Source organism: Triticum urartu, chromosome 5A (assembly GCF_056163025.1).
Source record: "Triticum urartu cultivar PI428250 chromosome 5A, HENAU_Tu73, whole genome shotgun sequence".
NCBI lineage: Eukaryota > Viridiplantae > Streptophyta > Magnoliopsida > Poales > Poaceae > Triticum > Triticum urartu.
In genome coordinates, this window is record NC_141877.1 from 17,491,702 (window position 1) to 17,500,041 (window position 8,340).

General features: G+C 42.1%; 1 long non-coding RNA gene across 7 annotated transcripts; it reads left to right on the forward strand.

Moving 5' to 3' along the window:
• The first annotated feature begins 549 nt into the window (after nt 1–549).
• On the forward strand, nt 550–5,823 carry LOC125531720 (uncharacterized). 7 transcript variants are annotated; one of them, XR_015603803.1, is made up of 6 exons: nt 550–595; nt 661–946; nt 1,481–1,533; nt 1,664–2,981; nt 3,350–5,530; nt 5,607–5,823. It is a non-coding gene; the product is annotated as an uncharacterized LOC125531720 (long non-coding RNA). The 7 variants fall into 7 exon arrangements; XR_015603802.1 differs by having other exon boundaries at nt 661–2,055; nt 2,234–2,981; XR_015603800.1 differs by having other exon boundaries at nt 661–1,533.
• The last annotated feature ends 2,517 nt before the right edge of the window (nt 5,824–8,340 follow it).

Here is an 8,340-nt window from a genome sequence, read left to right on the forward strand (position 1 = left end):
ACTACAAATAGTTGATGTTTTCTCAACAAGAAGAGGAAGCGTAGGATGATGAACCCGAAGTGGAGGAGGAGGTGTACAAGGAGGTTTATGATCCCAATTCATAGGGTAGCAATGGTATAGGAATAGAAAAATCATAGGAAGTGCGATGAGATGCATCTCAATTCCTATTAAGAAAGAGATGTCATTTGATGCATAGGATAGGAATTTTTTCATTGAGTCTAGGCTAATGTTTTTTTCCTTTGAAATGTGAAGGATTGATTGATATGCTATATAGGAATAGGAATCCATTCCTACAAATCAAAGGGGCCCAAAGGATTTTTTCCTACAAAGCTCCTATGCTTTACAATTCCTATAATATTCCTATGAACCAAAAGAGGCTTTAGACTCTGGCATAGAAGGCAGTGTTGACATCAGATGTATCAACAGGTTCCGGAGTCTTCTGCTTCTTGGTAGATGACTGTGGAGGTGACCTCGCAGCCCACTTTGGGAAGTTCTACAAGAGTGTCCAGCAGTGAATCAACGCATACAACCCATTAACAGTCGCCACAACTCCGGCCCCTTCCTGCGCTCCATCCCTTCCTCCTCGTTGTGGCAGGCATCGCCGCTGCTGCGGAGGGCTCCTCAACGCCGCCGCATCCGAGACAGCCCTAGATGTGGCAGGCGGCTCCATCACCGGTCGCGTGCGGCGGAGGCCAGCCCAGATCCGCCTCGTCCAGCCCATCCTCTTCGTCACGCACAACGGGAAAGGTTGGGTTTGAGCTCCGCCACCCCATCCCATGCCGTTGTTCGTCGGTAGCAGACCGAGCTCCGCCTCCACACCCACCATCCTTCCTTGTCGGCCCTTTTGTGTGTCGGGAACGGACCTCGGCGGCGTTTTCCTGGACAGGACCTCAACGGCGACCTGCAGGTCCCCATTGAGATGCCTGGATACTTATCTAAATATAAGGTGCCTGACATTATTGATTCCTTTGGATAATTCATAAGCTGATTATTAGCAGGTGTACGTGCTGATGATAAAAGGAGCACTACTCAACCAAATGGTTTGATTTTTTGAGTCTAATGAAACACTGTTAGTTCACTTTCTTAAACTTGTTTAAAAATGGTTAGTACCTCGAGTTCCAGGAGTTCAAATTATCACACATATTAGAAGAGAAGTCGTCACCTTTCAGTTGTTTTCTTGAATCTAAATGTGTTTCTATACTAATCCCTAGGAAACAATTCATACCATATTAGTAATTTCAGAATCGCTGAGTCTTCTTCATTCTCTGATCTAGAAAGTTTATGTTGTAAATTTTGCATTAGGACTATACAGCTAATGATTTGTGGATGGTAAGGTGCCATAATAATAGTGATTTCACTTTTATTTGTACCGCTTCGACTTCTGTAATTCGTAGACTACTAATTGTTATAATGAAAGAAAATGATTTAGTTCAAATATGAGAGCTATTTAGTGATGTGGTCTTTGGATTTTTCCATTCAGATGTTAGAGCTCCTGTGGTACTCAGATATCGATGCATCATGGGGCTGGAGAAGGTCCTTTTATGCGTGATGTCATTTTAATACCGGTTTCAAATTTGCTTTATCTTGTTTTCCCTCATTCATTAAATTATAGGATTCTATTTGTTTGTATGACTAAATGCAGATATGAAATTGTTCTTGACAGATGATTGTAACTAAGGTCATGTTCTAGGTATAAAAAATGATCTGCTGGATCATGCTCTTGCAATAACTGATTTCGCTATCAAGTCTACAAACCAATGTTGATCTAGAAGGCAGACTCTTTAAACTTCATTGATGCTTTCTTGGCCGTTTTGATCTAATATCTCTCTGATGTGGTTAGTATAAACATATGGTGGTATAATTAGTTTTTGCTTTTTTTGTGGGATGATAATGTTGCAGATAGATGAAGACCGAATTAGTTCACAGTTGATCTTGGTTCTATACGATCTTCTATACTTGGGTCTCGTAGGTCTGTCTCCCAAGAGCAACGAGAAGAAATCTGTTAACACATTACTGCATTATATGTAACATATGTCCATTTTCACGGAATGAAGGGTGAGTGCTAATTACTTGTGCTCAACCATTATGGGGCCCCGAACTTTCTGACCATTCGAGTTATACTCCAGAGTCTTGATGTTGACTGAATTGAAAATTTGGAGCTGTCGAGACTCGAGCTTCGTTTTTCGTGGATTAGTGGTTATTGAATTTTTATGCCTCTAGCCCATGCTTGCAGGAACACAATTATTGAGTGGAACAATGGGTGTAAAAGAGTATGTGCAGAGTGAATTTGATAATGTAGAAGCTCAGATTAGAAGCACAAATACGGTCCTTTTTTCCAATTTTTGGAAGCAACGGTTTTACTGCTGCTCCTCCGATGACCGAGGGTAGGCTGCAACTCTAGATACAGAGAGAGCGAGTACATATATATAATCTTTCGATTCTTGTTTTTGTTTGTGATGCTGCTGCATTTTTCTTAAGCAGGGCTTGCCACTTTGTTGCAGTTGTGAGTTCTTTTAGTTTCCTTTTTATGGGCAACCTGGAGCTCAATTCTTAAATTCCAAGGCCATCGAGCAGGACATGGATCATATACTAGGAGTTTTAGTTATGTATGCATCTAATGTGGGCAAACCGCATGGGCACATTCTTTTATTTGGCTGGTGCAAAACCTATGAAGTTTTCCCTGTCAGCTAATTTAATGTGCTTACCTCTGCATTAGACAGCTAGCTATTATGATTATACACTACGTTTCCTATGTTATGTGCTTGGTTTTCCTCTTTTGCTCACTCCTTCCATTGTTGGTGAAGGACCGGTCAGTCCATAGTTCATCGTTTGGCTTGCTTCTCGCTAAGCTCTTTCTTCCTTGTCTCCTGTTCGGTAAAATGTCTGAGAGCTGACACAGTTTTGTTTCTCGTTTCCTTGCCTGTCCAGGTTCTTTGTTGGTTCGTTGGCAGTTCCTAATTTTTTTCCTGTAGCCGGTTGAGGTTTGTCTCTGACCATTCCTCTAAGATTTAATTTTTGTTTGGCATTTTTTTGTGAAAAGAGAGAGGTGGGAAAGGTACTACCATACTTGTTCCAATGGTTGAGAGATTAGAGGACAGAAGTCAAGAGATTTAGGCGACGTTCAATGTGTATGCGGCTGAAAAGTCAAAGAGAGTAGAACCGGAAGTTTTGCTAGCTATGCTAGCCCAGTATGAGTGCTGCTGCTACTTCTACTAATTTTTTGTTTCTGTTGAGACATATTTTGCTCCCTATTAGAATTGGCCGCCCTATGGGATTCTTATCATATTTGCTTGATCTGGGATGATTTTGTGTCCTTGTGACTGATGCATGCCTTGTGCTGGTTCTGCAGGGATTCCACCATTAGCATAAAGATCAAGGCGGCGAGCGGTGGCCGTGGAAAGCAGGGGTTCCACAATTGGCTACATCGTCTCAAGGAGAAGAATTCTTACATGATCTCTGTAACTGCTCGTTTTGTTAATGTCTTCGCCCTATGGGTCCAGGTTCTCAACTTCAGTCCTTCACAATGCAATGTGTCCAGGATCTAAGAATAGACATATAACACTTCTTATAATTCAGACCATGCTTGCCAATAAAGTTGAATGTGCTGGAGCAATAGTTCTAAAACTTCATTAAGTCGAAGTAGGCAACATTTTTTCTTAGTGGCCTTCTTTCTCCGTCGTATCTCAAATGCAAGCAAGCATGCCTTTGCTAAGGGTTAGAAGAAGCCAATGAGTATGTCTAGGATCTCTTTTATATTACTAAGGAATACCTCTTTATTTTTTCTAAATGCACATGATAGACTGTCTGATACTGAAAAAGTATATTGCAACTTCAGAAATTTATGCAAATGATGGCTCTAAGGGTTAGAAGAAGCCAAGGAGTATGTGATAGGCTTTTTTGATAGTTTATCAGAAGAAAGTGTAGAAGAAAATGGAGAGGATGATGAAGTGACTCAAATAGAAGTACGAAATATCTGCGTCAGCAAGCTAGGTATGTTCGAGGAAATAATACTATGCAAAATATTTTGTTTATATGCTTGTGTAGACTGACCAGCTAAGTTTATCCATGAAGGCCTTCGTAGATAGACATCATACATGATAACAATGTGTGGGTAACATCTCAACAAGGGTGTATTTATCTGAACTATCAGCTGCAATTCTTTTGGTTCCCAATTCTTCCAGTTGTCCAAATTAGCTGATTGTCCAGAAGCTTATTAGTGAATCTGATGGGTCATCTCATGCTTGCAAGCTTAATCTTTTCACATTGGATTTTCTTGTGCTTAGTTTTGTTCTGACCAGACTTATTTCTTAGTGCTCCTCCGTGTTCCTCTGCATAACTGGATGTGGGGAAGCACCTTACGTGATTATGTGATGATTCTTACAATCCTGCCAATTGTGTCACATATGGATAAGAGGATATATATTCTAGAATATCACAAAAACACACATTTTTACTCAGGTTGTCATTGGTTGGTTGATTCAACAACATTTTGGTGCCTTGCAATATGATTTTCACAATCGTATCAATGCAAGCTCATAGGTACCATCTGTATAAATTTCAGATTAACTATCTCAGTCTCGAAGTTTATAGATTTGGTGGTTCGTTTGCAAGTACGTGAACAACAAGTTAAGCAATAAGTACAAGGCGGCGAGGAGAGTTGCAAATCGATGACCGGCACTTCACATTACAAAATTTTCATTCTTTTTTTTTCCTGGCTCATGTTCGTATTTTGATTCGGAGACAAAGAATAATCGAGTTTTGATTGGGACCCTGTTGTGGGAGAAACGGCTATATTTGAAGGGTACAAAAACTATTTTGAGCAGCTAACTACACTTTTTTTTTATAACAGCAGCTAACTACACTTGGAATGAGTAGTTGCTTCTGCTTGAGGATGCCATGGACAAGTTGCTCTGGCCCTGGCGTCGCAGCCATGGATATACATGTCTAATTGTTGCTCTTATGTAATTTGGTTGCTTTTGAGTAGTTGGTCTCAAAGAATTTCATAGTTGCCTGGATGTTGTATTAGTTAAGTTATTTCTAGATCTGCCACAGGCTGAGTATTATAACTGTGATTTGGTCGTATTGGTAGCCTCCCGAGCTAATCTTTTGTAGGTTTTCTTAGCTTGTTTCTGTGAATAGGATTTGGTTTAGTTCTCAATTGTAGTTTGTTGTTAATGGTTGTTCGGATGGGTGTGGCCTCTTTGAAGTCGTGGTTATGTTTTCATGTGCACTAGGCTGGTCGTGTTGGTAGCCTCGCGTCGTAGTCTTGATTTGATACGTCCAATTATGATTTAGACTTTATTTTGCACATCTTATTGCTTATACTTCATAAGTTGACAAAGCTGCTCACATAAGGTCATTTTCTTTTTATGGTTTCTCAGTTTGTATAGTTTACTTGAATGTTGATATGCTTCTCTGCAGAATGCTTTTGCAGTTTCCTGTTCATGGGGTACTCTTAATTAGTGAGTTATTTTTTCTTTGAATGGTTAAGCAATCCACGATTCACTATGAATGAAGTGGGAGGTCTAAGGTAGTGCTTCACTCTTATGTTATTCTGTGTTCACTGTGTGTTCTGTGTGATGCTTAACAGTACTTATGTTCTGCAGGGAACAACTAAGGTTATATTGCAAGGTGTGATGATGCCCGCCTTTTGGAGAATGTTCAACTTTTATAGACCTATTAGCTTGCTATGCTTGACGACTAAACGCTTGCTGCTGCACTTCTGTTATTTATATTCTTTTTTGAACAACTAGCGCTCGTCTGTGTTGTGTATGAGTGAACACTGCAATGATCTATTTCAGTTAAGTGCACTTGTTTTTAACATATGGTGCTCATCTGGGCTGCAAAAGCACATGCATACGTACATCCACATGATTTCTGGGCACAGGACGGCAGAGGAGGCCTTGGCGCGCCCCAGCCACTAGTTCCACTTTAACTTGTGCCCTTGCGTGTACATAGTCATCGCCATGTCAACCTATTCAAACAAAAATGTTACCATAAAAAGTAGCATGTTGGAAGCAATAAGGATGTTATCACTTGCAAGAATACAAAGTCATGTGCAGTACAATTCACTGCGCTCCATAGAGAGCAACATGCAAAGTTTGAAGCAGAAAGATTGTTATCACTAGCAAGAATACAAAGAGACATGTTCATATTCATCATCATGTTTGCTCAAACCTACATAACTCGGTCCCACTTTATACTGATTACTCATGGCTAACTATAGGTAGCAAAGGCGTCAGGTTGCTAACAACAATTGCACATGTTTTCCCTGCCAACTCATTGATAGAGAATGACTAACACGCGCATCATACATATTACTCCGTATATAAATATACTATACCATGAATATTTCTTCCTCTTGTTTACTCTCGTGCATATTTTTTCTCATTGGTGGAGAATGACTAACAGATGCATCGTAGATGTACTTTGTATATAAATATACAATACTTCCTCCCATTGTTTGCTCTCGTGCATATTTCCTTCCCACTTAAATACCATGCTATCTTCCATTTAGTTGCTTTTTTTTGAAACAAGGCAAAAGACTTGCCATTTCATTGATTAAGGAAGAAGGTATTAGACAGGAGCCACAAGCGGCAAACTAAAGAAAACTACTCTCGCGGCATTACAATACCCAAATGCTTGGCACCTGCCAAAACCCAGAGCGACACCTCATGCTTGATCTTGTTAATGATGACCACCGAAGGGACCGCCACGTTGCGGAAGACTCTAGCGTTTCTCTCGTACCAAATCTCCCATGCGATGAGCATCATCAATGAGGCAAGGGCTTTGGGGGAGCCAGGTGAATCTGGAGGTTACCATTCCACCATCCTTTGACCGAAGCGCTCGTCGACCATGAAGTAGTGGAGATGTGGTGCATTCCAATCCACGGTAGGATGTCGTTCCAAATGCGTAATGTGAAGCGGCATTGGAAGAGAAGGTGAGCAGCGGACTCTTGTGCATGCTTACAGAGAGGGCACAATCCGCAGTTGGGCCATCCACGACGGATCAAGCGGTCAGATGTCCAGATCCTATTTTAAAGAACTAGCCAAGCAAAAAATTTACACCTCGGGGGAGCCCACGCCCTCCACACGGACTGCTCAAGATCAGAGCATGTCAGACCTTCAAACTGAGCCTTGTATGCGGAGGAAGCAGAATATGTCCCATCCTTAGTGAACTTCCAAATAATCAAGTCTTCCACCTCTTCCACTAGGGCCACTGATGATAATCTTTACCAAAGGTCAGCAAACTGCTCGATATGTGCGAGGGACAGACCGTTGGTGCCATCAATAGAAGTGATCCAAAGATTGTTGGTCATGGCTTGCTGGACCGAGGATTTCTTCTTGCGAGAGAGGGCAAAGAGGTCCGGCGCGATGTCACGGGGGCGTAAGCCGTTGAGCCACGACGAGTTCGAAAATTGTGCAGTTCGTCCATTTCCAACAGTGACCAAAGTGGCAGCCGCAAAGAAGTGGCGATCATCCTCCGTGCACGGCGTCCCCATCCCAATCCATGGCTTGCTCTTGTTAGTCCATTTGAACCATAGCCATCAGAGCCGCAAAGCCTTAGCAAACTTATCCAGATTAAGCACTCCGAGTCTGCCTTTGTCCTTAGCCTTGCAGACGAGCTCCCAGTTAACCTTACATTTTCCTCCGGATACCTTATCCGAGCCCGCCCAAAGATATGCACGGCGAATACTATCGATTTTCTTGAGGACCTCCACCGGGATGTCGAGAGGCGTGAGATGATAGATGGCAATGGCGGTAAGGACTGCTTTTACAAGGACCACACGGCCAGCAGAAGCCACATGTCTTCCCTGCCGGGGAGGGAGCTTGCCTGCAATTTTATCCTCAAGATACTGGAAGTGGATTCGCTTGAGGCGCTTGACGGTTAAGGGAAGTCCAAGGTAGCGCATCGGGAATGAGGTGCGCACTGCCGGAAAAGCATGAAGAACATCGTCAAGGTTGATGTTGTCGGACCGGATGGGAGCAACCAAACTTTTAGCATAATTAGTGACAAGGCCAGACACTGCTCCAAAAGAGGCCAGGGTAGCAGCATGGAATTGTACGTCTTCCTTAATGGGCTTCACAAAGATGGCGGCGTCAAGAGGTATCAGGAAGTTCAAGCACCACCTGTTCTGGAGATGACGATGACGTTTTGGTGATTGATAAGGAGAGGGAATATTTTCGTCAAAGAAAACAGAAACTGCAATTGTCACACTGACAAAAGTATATATTTTGAGGGAAATCAGAGAAAAAGTTTGACTCTTGTCTTCAAGTCCAGCAGACACAATAGAACATAATTTATGATTACCTCGACTAAATTTTGGACGTGCACGCATTA